Source organism: Nyctibius grandis, chromosome 6 (genome assembly GCF_013368605.1).
Source record: "Nyctibius grandis isolate bNycGra1 chromosome 6, bNycGra1.pri, whole genome shotgun sequence".
NCBI classification, from domain to species: domain Eukaryota; kingdom Metazoa; phylum Chordata; class Aves; order Nyctibiiformes; family Nyctibiidae; genus Nyctibius; species Nyctibius grandis.
Genome location: NC_090663.1, coordinates 13,791,423 through 13,811,395, shown reverse-complemented (window position 1 = coordinate 13,811,395; position 19,973 = coordinate 13,791,423). Strand labels below are relative to the sequence as shown.

General features: G+C 40.3%; 1 protein-coding gene across 1 annotated transcript in view; it reads right to left on the bottom strand.

Annotated features, from left to right (window-relative positions):
• Positions 1-19,973, bottom strand: part of JAKMIP1 (janus kinase and microtubule interacting protein 1) — a 173,964-nt gene that overhangs the window by 109,861 nt on the left and 44,130 nt on the right. Inside the window, exon 2 of the mRNA XM_068402689.1 lies at positions 9,231-9,425. The gene's annotated coding sequence lies outside the window, so the exon portion shown is untranslated. The remainder of the gene's footprint in view (positions 1-9,230; positions 9,426-19,973) is intronic.

Genomic DNA, 19,973 nt, shown 5'->3' with positions numbered 1-19,973 from the left:
GGTCTATCTCGATTTCAGTAAAGCGTTTGACACGGTCTCCCACAGCATCCTCGCAGCTAAACTGAGGAAGTGTGGTCTGGATGATCGGGTAGTGAGGTGGATTGTGAACTGGCTGAAGGAAAGAAGCCAGAGAGTAGTGGTCAGCGGGACAGAGTCCAGTTGGAGGTCTGTGTCTAGCGGAGTTCCGCAAGGGTCGGTTCTGGGACCAGTTCTATTCAATATATTCATTAATGACTTGGATGAGGGATTAGAGTGCGCTGTCAGCAAGTTCGCTGATGACACAAAACTGGGAGGAGTGGCTGAGATGCCGGAAGGCTGCGCAGCCATTCAGAGAGACCTGGACAGGCTGGAGAGTTGGGCGGGGAGAAATTTAATGAAATATAACAAGGGCAAGTGTAGAGTCCTGCATCTGGGCAAGAACAACCCCATGTACCAGTACAAGTTGGGGACAGACCTGTTGGAGAGCAGCGTAGGGGAAAGGGACCTGGGGGTCCTAGTGGACAACAGGATGACCATGAGCCAGCAGTGTGCCCTTGTGGCCAAGAAGGCCAATGGCATCCTGGGGTGTATTAGAAGGGGTGTGGTTAGCAGGTCGAGAGAGGTTCTCCTCCCCCTCTACTCTGCCCTGGTGAGGCCGCATCTGGAGTATTGTGTCCAGTTCTGGGCCCCTCAGTTCAAGAAGGACAGGGAACTGCTAGAGAGAGTCCAGCGCAGAGCCACGAAGATGATTAAGGGGGTGGAACATCTCCCTTATGAGGAGAGGCTGAGGGAGCTGGGTCTCTTTAGCTTAGAGAAGAGGAGACTGAGGGGTGACCTCATTAATGTTTATAAATATGTAAAGGGCAAGTGTCATGAGGATGGAGCCAGGCTCTTCTCAGTGACATCCCTTGACAGGACAAGGGGCAATGGGTGCAAGCTGGAGCACAGGAGGTTCCACTTAAATTTGAGGAAAAACTTCTTTACTGTAAGGGTGACCGAACACTGGAACAGGCTGCCCAGAGAGGTTGTGGAGTCTCCTTCTCTGGAGACATTCAAAACCCGCCTGGACGCGTTCCTGTGTGATATGGTCTAGGCAATCCTGCCCCGGCAGGGGGATTGGACTAGATGATCTTTCGAGGTCCCTTCCAATCCCTAACATTCTGTGATTCTGTGATTCTGTGATCCCAAAAGCAAAACAATACCAGGTTAAGTCTCAGAAGCACAGTAAAGTACTATAATTCTTTTGCATTCCTTTCCATCTCTTGTCTGGAACAACCAGGAGGCAATAAAGTATTTCCTAATACAAAAATGCAAGCTCCTCAATGAAGCAATAGAACTGTCTCTGCTACAGACTGGACACTTGTTACTTACATCTCAGCATATTCCCTCACCTGGTTCCCCTTTGCATTTCTTAATTTTAAGCTAGATTTCACATAAGTCAACCAGAATTTATTTCCCTCCTCCAAACTTTTACTTTGGTTTTGAAAGCAAGAAAATAGCACACAGGCTAGGAGGGTTGTGGCAAAGACGCTTAGCAAGCCAGCACTGTGTTCAGAGGTTCCCAATTAATCAAATTTCAACTTTTCTCCTATTCAAATGATTTAATTAATTCTGATCCCCTCCACCCCTCAACGTTTTCCATCTTGGTCATCTTCAGGACTACATACAGATTTGCATCCCTGATGTTCCTGACTTCAGAGCACACCTACAAAACCCATCATTCTGTCTACACAGGAGTCCCTCTCAGACATACTAGTCTGTCACACTCTTTAACAAACTTGAATTGTCAGCTTCTCTTATCCTCCTTTCCTAAAGTGCAAATAGAATTCTTCCTGGATCATGAACCAGTACTGTCGCCAGGGCAGGACACTGCAATGATAAACATGTGATAAATTGTCAACAGCCAGTAAAACTTCTGGTTTTGATAATATGGCATTTTTTTCCAGACAGTAAATGCTTAACAAATCTGTTTGTTAGTTTGGATACAATCTCTAAAAAGTGGCTCAACATCTAAAAGTAATTCAGGTAAAGAGGATCACAGAGATTCTATCAGGGAAATAAGTTTCAGACTTCATAGCTGAAAAAATGTATTTCTTCAAGATCAAAATACTTACAGAAAGTGAATAAACAGAACTTAGGAGAACATCTGAAAATGACATAATCTAGTACCCTATGCTATTACTGTACCTTCAAAATAACATCTCTGATGAGCAAGCAATTTTTCAACACAAATCAGAACTCTGTTGGTTGATTCTGCAGTCCTGAAGTATATTTATGCTACTCAGCTCCATCCGGACCCTAAAGAGTGTATACACTGGAAAGGGTTGGGTTTTTTTCATTGTGGTGGGTTGTATTTGCTAACTATCATTGCTGGGCTGATGCTCTGTTTTATCAAATTCCTTTTCTATACTCACACATATGGTCCTGTGAGACATTCATTCTTCCTCATATTTTGCTTTCCTCATTTGTGTTTCCTGCTATAACCAACACACACACAAGAGCTACTAATACATTTTTGAGTAGGAAATGTTAATAAATGTGATTCTACTAAATATGTTCACATCTGAAGTGATTTTTCAAACAAACTTGAGGTAGACTTCCTAGTTTGTGTTAAAGTTCAGTTTTTAACACAAACACAGAACACAGTCCACACTAAGAAGTGAACTCAGCTGGGAGATGGAAGTGTTTCAGTATGTAACATTTTTCAGGCACATTGACTCCAAGTTTAATGTAAAATATAGGATGTGCAAAAAGATCACACAAGGCAGAAAAGGAGCAGAGAGCTCTCCATGAATTAAACAAAAGTCTGATAGAAAGCAGTTTCCTCAGAGTAATACATTATGCCACCCTGTAGTACTTGATGGCAGAACTGCAGTACTGACCTACTGAGCAACAACCTGAAATCAATTGTTATTATCCAAGCTGATTATAATACGGAAACACATAAAGGCACATTTTAAAATATGTTTTTGCTTAAGACTACTTGTAATACAAAGATCCTCATAATATACTTAACATAAATATCACAGAATCACAGAATGTTAGGGATTGGAAGGGACCTCGAAAGATCATCTAGTCCAATCCCCCTGCCGGGGCAGGATTGCCTAGACCATATCACACAGGAACGCGTCCAGGCGGGTTTTGAATGTCTCCAGAGAAGGAGACTCCACAACCTCTCTGGGCAGCCTGTTCCAGTGTTCAGTCACCCTTACAGTAAAGAAGTTTTTCCTCAAATTTAAGTGGAACCTCCTGTGTTCCAGCTTGCACCCATTGCCCCTTGTCCTGTCAAGGGATGTCACTGAGAAGAGCCTGGCTCCATCCTCTTGACACTTGCCCTTTACATATTTATAAACATTAATGAGGTCACCCCTCAGTCTCCTCTTCTCTAAGCTAAAGAGACCCAGCTCCCTCAGCCTCTCCTCATAAGGGAGATGTTCCACTCCCTTAATCATCTTCGTGGCTCTGCGCTGGACTCTCTCTAGCAGTTCCCTGTCCTTCTTGAACTGAGGGGCCCAGAACTGGACACAATACTCCAGATGCGGCCTCACCAGGGCAGAGTAGAGGGGGAGGAGAACCTCTCTCGACCTGCTGACCACACCCCTTCTAATACACCCCAGGATGCCATTGGCCTTCTTGGCCACAAGGGCACACTGCTGGCTCATGGTCATCCTGTTGTCCACTAGGACCCCCAGGTCCCTTTCCCCTACGCTGCTCTCCAACAGGTCTGTCCCCAACTTGTACTGGTACATGGGGTTGTTCTTGCCCAGATGCAGGACTCTACACTTGCCCTTGTTATATTTCATTAAATTTCTCCCCGCCCAACTCTCCAGCCTGTCCAGGTCTCTCTGAATGGCTACGCAGCCTTCCGGTGTGTCAGCCACTCCTCCCAGTTTTGTGTCATCAGCGAACTTGCTGACAGCGCACTCTAATCCCTCATCCAAGTCATTAATGAATATATTGAATAGAACTGGTCCCAGAACCGACCCTTGCGGGACTCCGCTAGACACAGACCTCCAACTGGACTCTGTCCCGCTGACCACTACTCTCTGGCTTCTTTCCTTCAGCCAGTTTACAATCCACCTCACTACCCGATCATCCAGACCACACTTCCCCAGTTTAGCTGCAAGGATGCTGTGGGAGACCGTGTCAAACGCTTTACTGAAATCGAGATAGACCACATCCACAGCTTTACCATCATCTATCCACCGGGTAACATCCTCATAAAAGGCTATCAAGTTGGTTGAGCAAGACTTCCCCTTGGTGAAGCCATGCTGAGTGCCCCTAATGATCCCCCTATTCTTGATGTGCCTAGAGACAGCACCAAGGACAAGTTGTTCCATCACCTTTCCGGGGATGGAGGTGAGGCTGACCGGTCTATAGTTACCCGGGTCCTCCTTCCTGCCCTTTTTGAAGACTGGAGTGACATTCGCTTTCCTTCAGTCCTCAGGCACCTCTCCCGTTGCACACGACTTAGCAAAGATGATGGAGAGTGGCCTAGCAATGACTTCCGCCAGCTCCCTCAGCACCCGTGGGTGCATCCCATCAGGGCCCATGGATTTATGGACATCCAGGTTGCTTAATTGGTCCCTGACCCAGCCCTCATCTACCAAGACAGATTCCTCCTCTATCCTGACTTCTTCTGAGGCCGCAGGGGTCCAGGGATCCTCAGGACAGCCTCCAACAGTATAGACAGAGGCAAAGAAGGCATTCAGTAACTCCGCCTTCTTTTTATCCTCTGTCTCCAGGACCCCCACTTCATTCATCAGTGGGCCTACATTGCCTCTAGTGTTGGCTTTACCTGCAATGTATTTGAAGAAGCCCTTTCTGTTGTCCTTGACCTCTCTTGCAAGGTTTAATTCCAAGGAGGCCTTAGCTTTCCTAGTTGCCTCCCTACATCCTCTGACAACAGACTTATATTCCTCCCAAGTGGCCAGCCCCTCCTTCCACGATCTGTACACTCTCTTCTTCCACTTGAGTTTGCCCAGCAGTTCCCTGTTCAACCATGCAGGTCTCTTGGTCCCCTTCCTTGACTTCCTACTTGTTGGGATGCTCTCATCTTGAGCTCGGAAGAAGCAGTCCTTGAACGCTAACCAACTATCTTGGGCCCCCTTACCTTCTAGTACCCTGTCCCATGGGATTTCCCCTAGCAATTGCTTGAAAAGGCCAAAGTTGGCCCTCCTGAAGTTCAGGGTTGTGATTCTGCTAGCTATTCTGTTCCTGCCACATGAGATCCTGAACTCTACCATCTCATGGTCGCTACAACCAAGGCTGCCCTCAACCTTCACCTCTTCAACCAGACCCTCCTTGTTAGTGAGGATCAGATCCAGCAGCGCTCCTCTCCTAGTTGGCTCATCCACCATTTGCATCAGAAAGTTATCATCAATGCACTGGAGGAACCTCCTGGACTGAGGATGGCTGGCTGAGTAGGCCTCCCAGCAAATATCAGGGTAGTTGAAATCCCCCACAACAACCAGGCCCTGTAATTGCGAGACTGCTCTCAGCTGCCTGTAGAAGGCCTCATCACCGTCCTCATCCTGATCCGGTGGCCTGTAATAGACACCCACAACAGTATCACCCCTGCCAGCCTGCCCCTTAATTCGCACCCACAAACTCTCAACTCGCTCCTGATCTGCCTCTGGACAGAACTCAATACATTCTAGCTGCTCACTCACATAAAGAGCAACTCCACCACCTCTCCTTAGCGGCCTGTCTTTCCTGAACAGGACATAGCCATCCATGACCACATTCCAGTCATGCGAGGCGTCCCACCAAGTCTCTGTAATTGCCACTAAATCATAGCCCCCCGACCGAACACGGATTTCTAACTCCTCCTGCTTATTCCCCGCTGCGTGCATTGGTGTACAGGCATTTCAGGGAGCCTGAATATATATTTATTTATTATATAAAAATATATTTATGTATAAATATAGTATGTGTGTATGTGCACAGGATGGATTTCCTTCAGAGAGGGTAAGGTTCAGGTGTTGAGATAATCAGTGTCCTTCAAAACTATTTTCCTGGAAATCAACATTTATACAGTGCTAGGCATAAAACGTGCCTCCCCACACACATACACACATATATTGCCATAATCAAATCACATTATCAAAGCTATTTGATATTCATAACACATCATTCAGAGCTATTGAAGTTACAAATTAATTGAATGGAAGAGCTGAGAAAAACAAACAAAAAGCTAGAAAGACAGCCATGACCATGAGAGAGCCTATTTACCAAGAAAAAGCACCAGGCATTACAAGGACAGTATATCTTAAATAATTGTAAAAACTGCCAACTTCACGGTCTCTCACTACTATTTATTGAATGCATATCATGTAGGCTAAAGGTTTCTCATGGTTCATACCTTCTTTTTCCATTCATACTCATTTATGAACATATAAGGAGCTTCACAATAGACTGAAGATGTTAATATCGGACAGCAAGTCTTACGTGTATGAGAGACCTTTCCAAGGTGTCAGAAAAGTTTGCTTAGTTTTCTTTTTAACATCTCTTGCAAACACTCAAGACATAGAGGAGTACTTTTAGATGACTAAGTGAAACATTTCCTATCTTATCTCCACACAACCATTACCAGCCACAGACTTATCTAAGGGTAAAACGCATGTGGGAATTCTGCCAGCAGCTGTACAGTTATCAGCTACCCAAATGTACTACATTGCTGTATTTGCAAGTAAGAGAAACTATTCAGACACAAACATGTTATAGTACTTCTTTTCTGTGTTTGAAGAGTAATGGATCTGTAATCACATGGCAGGGAACATAAGTAATATTTGCACAGAGGATTAGTTGGCACATGGATTGGTCAAAGGGTGTTAAGAAAAAAATGGAAATATGAGAGTAATACCAAAGTTTATCTAAATTTAATTTACATCATTTTAAAGAGAGGGAAAAATATCAGTTTTGGTAGATTTCACAATCAGTCAGCAAAACAAAGAAAGAGCCATTTTAAAAAATGTGCCTGGCCCTATACTCAACACATTGCAGCAATTCTAGTTCTTCACAGAAGCAGCCAATCTTTCTCTAAAGCAAAGTGCCCGCACGTAGCTGCACCATGTAACAGAAATGGTCCTGCACAAATGTGTGTGTTTACACCATCATTCTGAGGAGGTAGTTTGGAGATATCAGAAACAGTCTGGACTAATAAATAAGATATTGATATGCAAGAAATATGACTAATCAGGTAAGACAAACAGGGATCAAATAGGGAGGTTTTTTTCCCTGTAGCATTGAGAAAATGTGCATAAGCAATCCAGAGGATGAAATCCCTCTGCTCAGATTTTCATAAACTTTTTCTTTTCCCACATTTTCCAATTGCCAACTAATAGGAAATCTCCTTATGGGTAATTTGCACCTGACAAAATCACTTTCCAAAATACATTCGTTGTTGAAGACTCATGTTTTGAGCATTTCATTTTCATTATGCAGAGTCAGCTAAAATACTCAGTCTAAATCAGTTTGTTAATCTATGTTCAATCGTTTGGATATACAGGAACAGGACAGACTAAAGGACAACAGGGGGAAAAATCTTTAAATAGCATTTCTTTGAGATTTAAAAATCAAAAAGCATTCACCTTAGCAGAAAGCCAAGTTATAACATTCAACAGCTGGTTTTAGAGTTCAGTATTTTAATTCTTTTCAAAATTAGCATCATATACTTCCTGTTATTATTAAGTAGATATGATTTTTTTAGATGCATCTATGACTGAAGCTCCTCATGCATTTACCATAAAGAGTTAAACCCAGTCAGAAGTAAATATTGACCTGCCCTCCCAATTACAGAAGAGAACTTTAGGGTCCCGTTAGTTTATCTGTTGCCCCCAAAACAAATTTAATTACTATAATTATTCTCTATAGTAAAATTTAATTACATTAATGAACACCAAATTATTTTAGACAAATTTTTTCACTCTTTATCTGTTGCTTTATAATGACTACACCACAATGAAATTCTCTGAAGCATTAAAATCAAAGATACTAATGAACTATTAGCTGTACTGGAGTGTCATAGAAGACAAGCAAATACTACCCAGAGGGGCCCCAAGGCGTGTTCTGCACCCTCCATTTTTACTTCACTCTTTCCTTCTTCGTGAAATTTTCAGAAATGATCATGCACTCTACAGCTGTCATTTCCCATAGCACTTGCCTTACTTAGGCAAATACTTTACCCTTCCATTCAGAAATTAAAAGTAAGTGTTCACTGTGCACTATGCCAAATATAACAGCAAGGTTTGTGAGCAGCAAAGAGGCAACAATTTCAATATGTGAACTGCAAAATATCCAGCAGGAAAGGGTTTTATGTGGGTTACTGCTGCTTTCCTTTTGTTTCTGCATTACAGTTTTCTGACAAACCTCAATTATATCTGCAACATCTTTCCAGACAAAAATACCATTTCTAGGGGCCAATGGCATTTTGCTGCAGTAAGGACAGTCACACAGAGTGGAGGTTGCCCAGTTCTCCTAATATTTCTAATTCTAGTAACAGCAACATCACTGCAGTTCCACTGCAGGACTACTACACGAAGAAAAAGCCAGGAATTAGGCACTATGTTAAACTGTCATCCTTCCCATACTTCTCCAAGAGGAGGAAACTGCTCCTTTTCCCCATATAATAGATGGTCCTTGAAGCAACCAAAATATTGTGGTGGTATTTTATGCATAGCATATGTAGCTGCCTTCTGAATACCCATACTTATGGATACTACAAACACATAAAAGTGAACAGAAGGTTGGGGAAGTCTGTTGAAGCAGCTTAGCATTCAACCGAGACCAAAGCAATTAAAGCCTTTCTTCCTTATCAATGGTGACAGGTATAGCTGAAGTAAGACAGTGGTCAAGTTAGCAAGCATATGATAAACATAAGACACCGAGCAACATTCTGTACTGCACTATTTTAGATGCCATGGGCAGGGGAGGGGGGATGCCTTATAAAATTAATAAAGAAAAATCATGAGTAACAAAATGTTCATATAATCAAGAAATTTATTTACTGAACACAGAAAGTCTCTATGTAAAGAGAACCATACTCAAGCAAAGACAAAAGCTTAGTACAGATTTGGTTTATTTTACTGCCTGTAAAATCTGGTGGGGTTTAAAGTCTATCTTAGTACAAAAAAAAAATTTCAAACCTGAAGCTTCCAATGATATTTTTTTCTAATAAATTGATAACATCATATCTATATTGTAGATTTATTGTCTTCCTATGCAACCAACATGCTGTCCATGCACAGTACCTTTCTCTTGTCCACAGGTTTCTGAGGCAGCTGTGTTCGATTTTAACTTACAGAGGTGAGGACTGAGCAGCAGCAATAGCAAAGTCACTAGGTATGTTTGTACTGGGACTTTCCACACCACAACTCCTAGCCCTGTTGGCACGTTCTCTTTTTCATCAGCAAGGCGGGATTTCTGAGCAATATTAGTGACATCATCTGTTGAACAAAAGAAAAGAGATTTAATCCAAATCAGATTTGATTAACAGCTTTGATGGTAGCAATGCATTGAAAAAATATTTACACAGGGTAACAAAATGCAGCAGAATAAGATATCATGCAAAATTGTAAGTGTGGCATCTTCTTTCTATTAAGAACACATATGCAGAGTCTAATTCATGGTCTTCTTTGCTAGACGGTCCTCAACAAAAGCAGGATGAAAGCTACTAAGCTACTTGACAATTGGATCAGGTTAATCCAGACTGTTAACTCAGTGTGGCTAACACTAAATTTGTATTATATTTCAAGACAAGTTACTTGGTTTTGGGCTACAGGCTTAAATTGTCATGGTGGCCACCTATAAATTGTCCCATACAGACTGGCCATTGCCATGGATCTTTACAAATACCAAAAATATACCAACATAAGGAAGTTACAGTGTGTTCTGTTGAAAGGAGGACAAGACTGAATTTCAGAAAACCTGAATTCTATTCTTCTGTCTGTGTATAACTGTCCCGTACAGCAAAGGTAATGATGACAACTTCCTCTCTGAAAAAAAATAATCAAAAGAGATGCACAAAGCCTTCATATTGTTTCACTTCACATTTCTTGATGATACTTCAACATGGTTTGACCACAAGGAGAAACATTAGAAGCATTCAAATTTTTGTTGACACGCACTACATGTTTGGATTGATATTTCCCATGCACAGAAAAAATCTATTTACAGAAATAAAATTATCTTTACAGAGATATCTTTATGGAAAATAGCACTCTGAAAGCTTAACGACTAGAAGTCAAGTTTCTTAATGGTATCAGCTACCTCAGTTTTCCTAGACTCTCTAAACACCTATGACAGCACCTTTACGCTGTGGAGTACAGAAAAGAGAGTAAAGTCTCTGCAGTAATAAATCTTCTCATAGTATGCCTCTTATGTTAAAGTGTAAATCAGTGATTCAGTAAAAGTGATTTGGACAAGGCAAACAAATTTCAGCAACGTCTAGCACAGACATGGCCATACTGGGGTCTCCAAAGCAGAGGGCTGGCAGACGCGACACATAACCAATCAAACTCCCTGGCCTTTCAAGCAAGAGAGCTGTAAGCCAGACAGGATACCCTGTCTGAACAGCACTGAAATATGATGGATATATCTATTACCATGTACACGGTTCAAAGGTGTACTTCGTATAAAATACATCAGGCTTGCATCCAACAGTACCAGTCCCAAAAACTAACTCCTAAATGATTTCCTTTGCTGGGAAGTATTGCACTCATTTCTAGTGGCTTGTTTAAGGTTATCGAGTCAATTCTGTTGTTAGTGGCTTAAAAACTAAATCCTTGGGGAATAACTTACCAGCTTATTTGTTCAATAAAGACAGCCATCTAGGCAGTAGTTAATGGAGAAAGAAAAAAAATCTGCGTACTCATTTCCTTAGGGCCAAATTCACCACTGTGAAAGAATACTTTTGAAGAGGATGAAAGTACAGCTAGGGCCAGATCATGGCAGGAGATCAAAGTGCTGAAACAGCTTAGTCAGTATCTCTAAGTAGCACAGAAGGTTTGAAAAGAGGAATTAAATTTATTTATGTCATAACAAACCTCCTCAGGGAGAGAGGGAGGCCAAGAGCCTCTGTTTTTTTATGACGTCAGATATGCCTGACTTCACCCTATCTTCATCATCCTTTTTGAGTTGCTCTGTTCGTAAATATTCCAATATTCTCATTCCACATAAAACAATATTTTCTTGCTTTCTTCTGGCCTTCAGGAAGCAATTGGAATACATTTGAGTAAAAGGGAAAGAGAAGATTTCCCATGTTAACATGTAAATGTAGAAACATCTAAGAGAAAGCAAGAATTTACTTCTCAAAGACAAGTAAAGACAGCAGTCAGGACAGTAAGATGAGAATAAAACAGAACAATACCCACAAGACTCAAAAGAAAAAAGAAAATATCCCACAATTTCGAATTCACAAGTTATCCAGGTAAGCTGTCTACATTTAAAAATGTGCTTAAGCTTTAGCAGATCTATTCATTCTGCAACACCGATTTTTCTAAAGAAGTTCTTAGATTCTAGAAAACTCATCATTAAGATTAACAGTTGTATCTAAATTCTGTAGTAAATTTGGAAATAAAAAGTATCAATAATATTCTTGGCCAGGTGGCCTCCCTATATAAAGAGAACAATGTTTACAGAAGTTTTGAGAGAAGGATGAAACATAGATCTAGAACCTTCAATTTCAAATTTCAGTAATAATAGCACATATAATAGAAACAGTATAGTAATGCAACAAGATACATCTACTTTTTAAAGTGGATGTTTCAGTGGCATAGCATACCAGTGAGATTAAAAAAGAAGACTGATTGGCAATAAGTCTTGCAGAAACTATGGCAAATTTGAAACATTTAATTATGCCAGTCAGTAGAAGCTGTTAGAGTGCTATTCACAATGAATTACCAGCAACCACTGGAAACCTACAACCCAATAACCCTTCAGTAATCTTCCTATAGCTTCTTAAAAGATATGGTAATACAAAAATAACTTAAAATAATTGGATACTTAACTTCTCATTTCCAGTAACTGCTAAGCTAAATCTACTTCTAATGGCAGGGGGTAAGGATGAAGAGGGGAAGCTGGTGCTGTGAAAATGTATCTGTTAATCTACAAACGAACAGAGCATAAATCACACTTGTTCAAATTCATTCAGAGCTCAAAATATATCATGCACACCAAAAACTCCTCAAAGAACCAAAACTATTATAGAAATAATTTGACAGATGAGCTGATGTTTGATAAACTACTAATTTAACACAATGTAATAAAGTCACCAACACACTCATATCCTGTAGTTATGGCAGTACATGCTAAATAAAGAAAGTTGATTCAGTTATCTTCTTTATTATATAATAGCTCTCTAGACAAAAGTGCAGTGTTATAAAAATGAAGGTTTTACTTCTGTTTACATGGCAATGACTTGCAACACCTGTCAACACTTCCCAAACAGTTAGGAAAGGCATGAAAGTATCCAAGTTTGGTTGGTTGGGTTTTCTAATTACCAACTTAAATACATAGAATCTTTGGTGAAAATTCTGTTTCTCACACATTATTCCAGTATGTCAGGTAGCATCGTATCTTGAGAGCAACATAAATTTAAAGGTAAGAGTGTAAACACTGATGCCAACCTCCATCCTTTTCTTTAGATTCCCAGAATAGGCAAAGCACTCAGATTCTCAGATTTTAGCCAGATCTGTTCATATGGGACATCTTAGTCCATTTTAACTCTTAAACAGAGTGCATTACTTGCAGAAGGTTTAAAAAAAAATTACTAAGGTGAACACATATTTTAGATTTCTTCTTGGAAAGTAGAACAGCTGAGGACAATTCCTCTGACAGTTGGGGTAAAGTCACATGCAGTCCATACATGCAGGGTCTGTGGACTACAAGGTTGGGGGGGAATCTCAGAAGAACTCCTTTTTCCACAGAAGACAGGTACTAACCCTTCTGTCCTCCACACCTCAAACAGCAATAGGCAGGATCCAACAGAAAAAACAGATAAACAACAATCACATCCTTAGCACATGGTAACAGCAAAGTAGTTTCCCTGAATATTTTGGCAGCCCTCCTTATATCCTCGTACAGCTGATCCACATTTTTAAGACTTTTTGGAAACAACGCTTTTTGGTTTTAAAATGACTAAGCATAAAACATCGTAGACAGTGACACGAATGACCCAAATAAAAGACAATTCCTTTGGGAATACAGTGCTGAGCACATCTGTGAGTTCTCTGTAGTAGTTGCTAGAAATTTTGCTTGGCAAATGCTTTGTAACAGGAATGTATATTACCATTGTTTTTTGTCAGAAATTATTCTCATCAACAGACGGAGGAGGGAGGGAAGAGGTTCCTCCTTACCACCAAATGTTCAAGTACGAAAAAAGGATACTTTCAAAAAATCCATGACATTTTACTACAGTACCTTGTTTGCTACTCTAAAGCTTTATACCCATAATATTAATTTGATTTATAATTTGTCAGTAAGACATCTATTTGTCAGGCATACAAATTACATGAAACAAGACCGCATCTTCCCATTCTTGCCTCCAGTCTTTGATTTCTAAATGTGGTATTTGCTTCGGTACCAGATTCCCTGGGGTTTCCAGCAGAGCAAAGAATTTATTTACGCATAAATAAAAGCAGCACAGATGCAGCCCTTCATGAATGGGACTTCACATGCCGACAGCCAGAACACGTCAGCAACAAACACTTGTACCCAATATACATCGCTTGCTCTCTCCTCTACCTATCCAGTCTCCACCTAATACACCATATTACAAACAGAAAATGCGATACCTTCTGCTGTGGCTGCACCAAAAGCAGATAGAAAAAAAAATGGTGTTTAAAAGGATCACCAGAAAGCAAAGACGATCTAAAAGGAAGCTTCAATGTAAAACATTGTGAATGCATCATGGCCCAAGCTAGAAAAAGCAGAGATCATGCCACAGAGGTATCCCCTTTCAATACAAACACTTACCAGCAAGAAATACTGTGACATGACATTTATAGACCACTCTACGTATCCTCAGCAACATACACTTAGCAAAATGCGCAACCACCATCTCCATGCTTTATATAGTGAATAAACTTAAAGAGGACAGAATGACTTTGGGAACTTTTCTTACTTCTTATTTTTAATATCAACTTCGATAGCAGAAATCAAAGACATGATAAGCAGCAAGTTCTTGCCTACAAATACTTTTTTGATGACTACCAGGAATACTGATGGAAACTTTCCTGATCTGTTTAAATCTGTTGTTTTTATTGCAAAATATGTCTTTGGTGGACAAAACAATTTTTATTTGGATACTAGAAACAATGACAGACATAAAAGTAGTCAATCACTTTCTTCCCTCCTCTATATTATAGCTTTCTGTTTTGGCATCCTCATAACAAGTCACTCCTTGGGATTCATTTAAACTTCTGTCAGCAATGGTGGACTACAAAAATAGGTCAACAATTGAAGTTTGTTTCTGTGTTGTTCCATGTTGCCTTGCTGTAGATTATGATGCCACAATTCCCAGATGGAGGATCTACAAATGGCTGGCAAGCAGTGCATCATGCAACAGCACTTTCATAGGAATTGATATCGTTCCTGTCACCTTGTTGTTTTAATTGGATTGCCAATGCAAAGAAAAATCTTCCTGTTCTTTCTCTTTTTTTTCTGAAGTAGGAAGCAATAGGAATTCCTGAGAGGGTGTTTCAGAAGAATGTGAGTGTGACTTGCTTGCACAGTTGATTTAACAACATAAAACACACTGGAAAATAAGTTACAGTATTTACTGGATTTTATGTGACAAACGTGGTGTGCAAACTGCAGGACACAGTCGCTTTTGTGTGCAAAAGCAGGCAAATCTATATTCTCTATGTTACATAGTGCTTATTAAGATGACTGGGATGAAGTAGTAATTGGGTGGGGGAGAGTTATCCATGTAAAATTATCTCCTTAAAGACTAACAATAATTAACTAATGAAGTTATGAATGAGATTCTGTATTCATTAAATATCAAGCACCTTAATGTTTTTAAAAAACAGATTCAATGAGCTTCCAGTGAGCATGGCCAAAGACTACACAGCCTCATTCACACTAAGAACCAGTCTTTTTATATGTTTAAAAAAAATTAAAAAAAAAAAAACACAAAAAACCAAATGCATTCAACATAAAATGTTTTCCACGACTCAGATTTCCTCACTGGAGGCTGGGACTGGTGACACCTCTCAGCCTGTTTACACAAGTTTGTGGGCTCTTTTTGTTCCCAAGTCTGTCAAAGGAGCCAACCTACCTCCTGGAGGCTCTCCCCTCTGAGACCCCTTCTCTCACACTAAATTAGCTCCTAGATAGGTTCCATACAGCTAATGGGTCTTGGGCTTCTCAGACCTTACAAAAATAGACTATCCTTTTACATGTATAACATTAACATTTATGTTACCATAGGATTTATATAAATGCAAGTGAGACAGGAAAGTATTATACAACCATCCATCCTACATCATCTACAGCAAAGGATAAAATCAGAGGGGTTTAACACTTCAGTAGGAGCAGCGTTGAGTGCATTAAGAAACTTGCTGGAATATTCTTTTCTTGATACAGTCTTAAACACCAGTGAGTTCACTCAAGAACTTTTAAGAACAAATTAATGCGCTTCGACACACTTTCTATACAGTCTTTTCTGCCTGATGAACAGACCCAGAGGGAGTTTCCAGCCATGCACAGGCTTCAAAACCAGTTCTGTGCAACTCTCATTCCTTGGCTTGATGCCTCTTGCTCTCGTCTGCTTGGTGCTGCACCAGTAGGGAGTTCAGCCCACACAGACTCCATGGGCTTGCCCCCTGAATGGCGTAAGAACGACGGGAGATGTTGTGCCACGGCTCTCTATTGGCAGTCATTTTCTTTCAGATCAGTTTCAATCTGCTGAATATCATTTTTTGTGACCCAGCAATTGAAGCTATTTTGTCTTGCTCTTATACAGCTTACTCAAAGACGTAGTCTGGAGCAAGGAAGGTTTACAAGACTATTTTTCCTCCCTACTCCCACACACAGTGTTCAGTACTGCATTATCAAAGTGACCAAGATTGCTGATGTAAGATCACCAGTTAGACTGGCCCTCAAAGGGACTATAAGCTTACTCATGGACTAACTCTCTTCCTCACTATTTCAGATATCAGATATTTTGCAGTTTTAAAGCCTGAACAAGGATTCTTCACACATCTGTCACTGATAAGGCAAGTACACGCATTTATATGTTCAAAGTCCTTCACACAATGGAAAAGCAAAGGTTTCGGCTTCCAAAAAGAACTCCCGTTTTTCCACTGGTGCTCCTCAGGGCCTAGTATTTATTAAACTTAAGTCTAATGCAAGATTTATTAGCCTATACAGGCCTTTTAGATTCTCTCACATATGGCTTTTTTATTTGCTATTTTGCCTCAGCAGTTCATGCAATATATAAATATGTATGATATTAATTTAGCATTTATATAGGTACGAGCAAATATATATGGGTGGCCCTGTACAGAAACAACTGGATTCCTAAGTCTGAACAACTGAAGTCTGTTGCTTGTATCTTAACCCTGAAAACCCTTTACACAAAGGCTAGAATTTACTCATTTAGTTTAATTGAGTTCAATATGATTAATTAAAAAGTAAGAAAATTTCACATCAATATTTAGCGTGAGTTTGGAAACTGCCACATGTGACTATTGCTACAAATAATAGTGTTCACTTTGAATTCCCTTGTGTACTCAAAAGAAGTCTGCACTGTGTGATAACAGTGATACTTCATGGTATGCGCTCTTTTTTCAGAGGCTTTGACAAACTATTCACAAAACTTTTCTTGCAGCTCTATGGCAGTCCTTCTCTTTAAAAGCTCAATCCTTACAGGTGCCAGCAGTCTTAAAATACGGTGTTCAATAAGAGAAAATTTGAAATTAGTACGTTTAAAATTCCAACCAAAATGAGAGCCAAGTGCTATGTCAAGGATCTTTGCCAGCTGGTATCATGTGAACAACTGGAAAAGTATAAGCTTCTGCTTTACAATGTTACAAATATCTTGTAGGATTACATAGTACTTCCCCTAAACTTTTCCACTAATTTGAGAAAAATTCCTGGCTTTAGGGGCTGCTCTTTTTATAAACCCTTGTAACTCATTAATTTTTTGGACAGTTCAAAAAAAAGGAAGAATAGCAGCTATCTGGAACAGGTCAAAGATCTGAAAAGCTAGAATGTATTCTGCCTGAACAGGGTAAAATTATCATCTGTCAGAAGTGGGTAGATAAGATGTCGAAGACCCATTACAGAGACAGTCCACCATAATGCTACTATCTCTTTCTAATTCCCTAAGATGTATATTCCTAAGCACGGACATGTATACATACAAAAAGCCATACCTAGTCAAATTAGAAGTAACATTAAGTTGGGAGAAATTTGATTTTTAAATTTCAGCACTAGCATTTCTTATTATTATTTTTGCTTTTTAAAACACAGTCCTCTTAATAACTTTGAATGAGTGTTGCAGGATCAACTAGTACTCTAAAAATCAAGGAAGCCAAAGATAAAGTCATTCAACACCCCATCTACAAACTAGTTATCAACCCTCCATCCCAGTTCCCTCATCTCTGTCCCTTGATACATATACCCCATCTTCCTTTTTGTTACCAACACACAGTGCCTATCGCAAGGCTAATAAAACATGAAACAAAACATATCATCTACATCAAATCTGCAGTTTCACAGAACTTGTCATCCAAGTATAACTACACAGGTCATTGCTAGCACTTCTCCTTCCCAGACAGCGTATGCCAAGGGAAGAGGTTTACTCAAGGTCACCCAGTGAGTCAGCAACAAATTGTGAAAAAGACTCGGGGCAGACAAGTTGTATGTGCTTGGACTGCAGCTCAGCAATTAACCCTGCGCCTTGGAAAAAAACCCTGCGCTTTCTATACCTAACAGCATCAATTAGCTCTGCTAAGACACAAATTGAGCAACCTCATTGACGTTAGGTTTCCAGTACATTATTAGTAAATGCTTCAATTCGAACAGCAAAGTTACAAATATCTACTTTTCTCAGAGTTACATAGCAGCTATGAAGCACACAGATCCTGCGTGCTCAGTAAAGGCTTCATAATAATAATAAAAATGACGCACATATGTACATCTGCAAATTCTGTGCTTCTCAGTGCTCTCTTCTAGATTTTGACAAAGATTTAACATTTAATAAATATCAGAATCCAGCTAGCATATTATTCCACCTGCTCATGAAAAGGATATTCTTCTGCTCAGACACAGCATGTTAAAGTGATTCACAGGAGGAGATGATGGAAGTTTCATCCTCCCAGAAACCTCAGCAAGTCCAATTAAACAAAGACAAGCGTAACAGTTTGAAACAGGCGCTGTTTGATACAAAGACATCACTGTCTTTCAGTAAAGGGCTTCACGCTAGTTTTACATGAACAAAGAGCTGCTTCCAATTAAAATCATAGTAATGGGGGATGGGAGAAAAAAAAATTAATCCAAACGCTCTTCAGGTACTTGCCTTTATGGTACAACTACCCAGTGATGGAGTGACGTCCCTCTCCAGCCATTTCGCCAAGAGCACCATAAGAGAGTGTTGTAGAGATGCAGTAACGTGTAAGCATACTGGCTGTTAAATTCTAGTTCTCTGTTAGTTCCAGCCCAGTTATTTAACAAACTGAATTCTTCAGATGTCTCTACCATGAGGATTTCATCTCTGACCGTGGCACGCTTTACAGCAGATCATATAGAATTTTACAACTATTACTGAAAATGCATCTACCAGTCAAAAGGTATTTAGGTATCCAGAGATGGAAAGAGCTAGTGATATTTCTTAAAATAGGCAATCTACATATGCTAAATGCAACTTATCTACCACAGATTTTTCAGTCCATAAGACTGAACACTACAAGCCCTGTTTCAGTTACTGCTACGTACAGAAAGAGCAAAGACTTCGACTTTTTTGGTTCTTTAATTCAACAGCAGCACCAAACCCACACCTCATGTGTATAAAAGAATGTCTAAGACGACTGGATACCAAAACTACAAACTCAATACAAGGGGTTTTTTTTATATACTGGATTATATTCTCCCTCTGCCCCATCACAGAATCACAGAATGTTAGGGATTGGAAGGGACCTCGAAAGATCATCTAGTCCAATCCCCCTGCCGGAGCAGGACCACCTAGACCATATCACACAGGAACTCGTCCAGGCGGGTTTTGAACGTCTCCAGAGAAGGAGACTCCACAACCTCTCTGGGCAGCCTGTTACAGTGTTCAGTTACCCTCACTGTAAAGAAGTTTTTCCTCATATTTATGTGGAACCTCCTGTGTTCCAGCTTGCACCCATTGCCCCTTGTCCTGTCAAGGGATGTCACTGAGAAGAGCCTGGCTCCATCCTCATGACACTTGCGCTTTACTTATTTATAAACATTAATGAGGTCACCCCTCATCTCCTCTCCCATCTTCATGTTCTACAGAGAATAAACTCTCTTTCCCATTGGAGACAAATACCTCATCACTTCTTTCCATCCTCCTCATCACATTAACATCCTTGGTATGCCATGAGTACTAAATACCTTTTCTTCTAGAGATGGTCTGACTGATATATATCTAATTAAAGTCTGAACAAGTCTTCTTGGCTCAGCATGAACTGGCCTTTGAAGATTGCTTCTTGTGTTTCAGACCTGATTAAAAGACTGTTTGCCCAAGACCTTGTCTAACTCCTCCACTGACATCCGCACATTGCCTTGCCAGTATAAAGAGTCACTGTCCTTCCTTGAGGAGCAAACATCTACAAACAGGGATTGACGAAAATACGTTGGAGCAATTTTGGTCATTAAGGAACAGAAAGGTAGGAATCAATTGAGTTATATTTTAACAGAGCTTTGCCTTCACTTTATATCATGAAGTTCAGCTTCCAACCTCCCTAGCAGGAGCTTGAAATAAGAGCTGTGAAAATCTGAGTGTGTCCCCTAAAAATATGGCT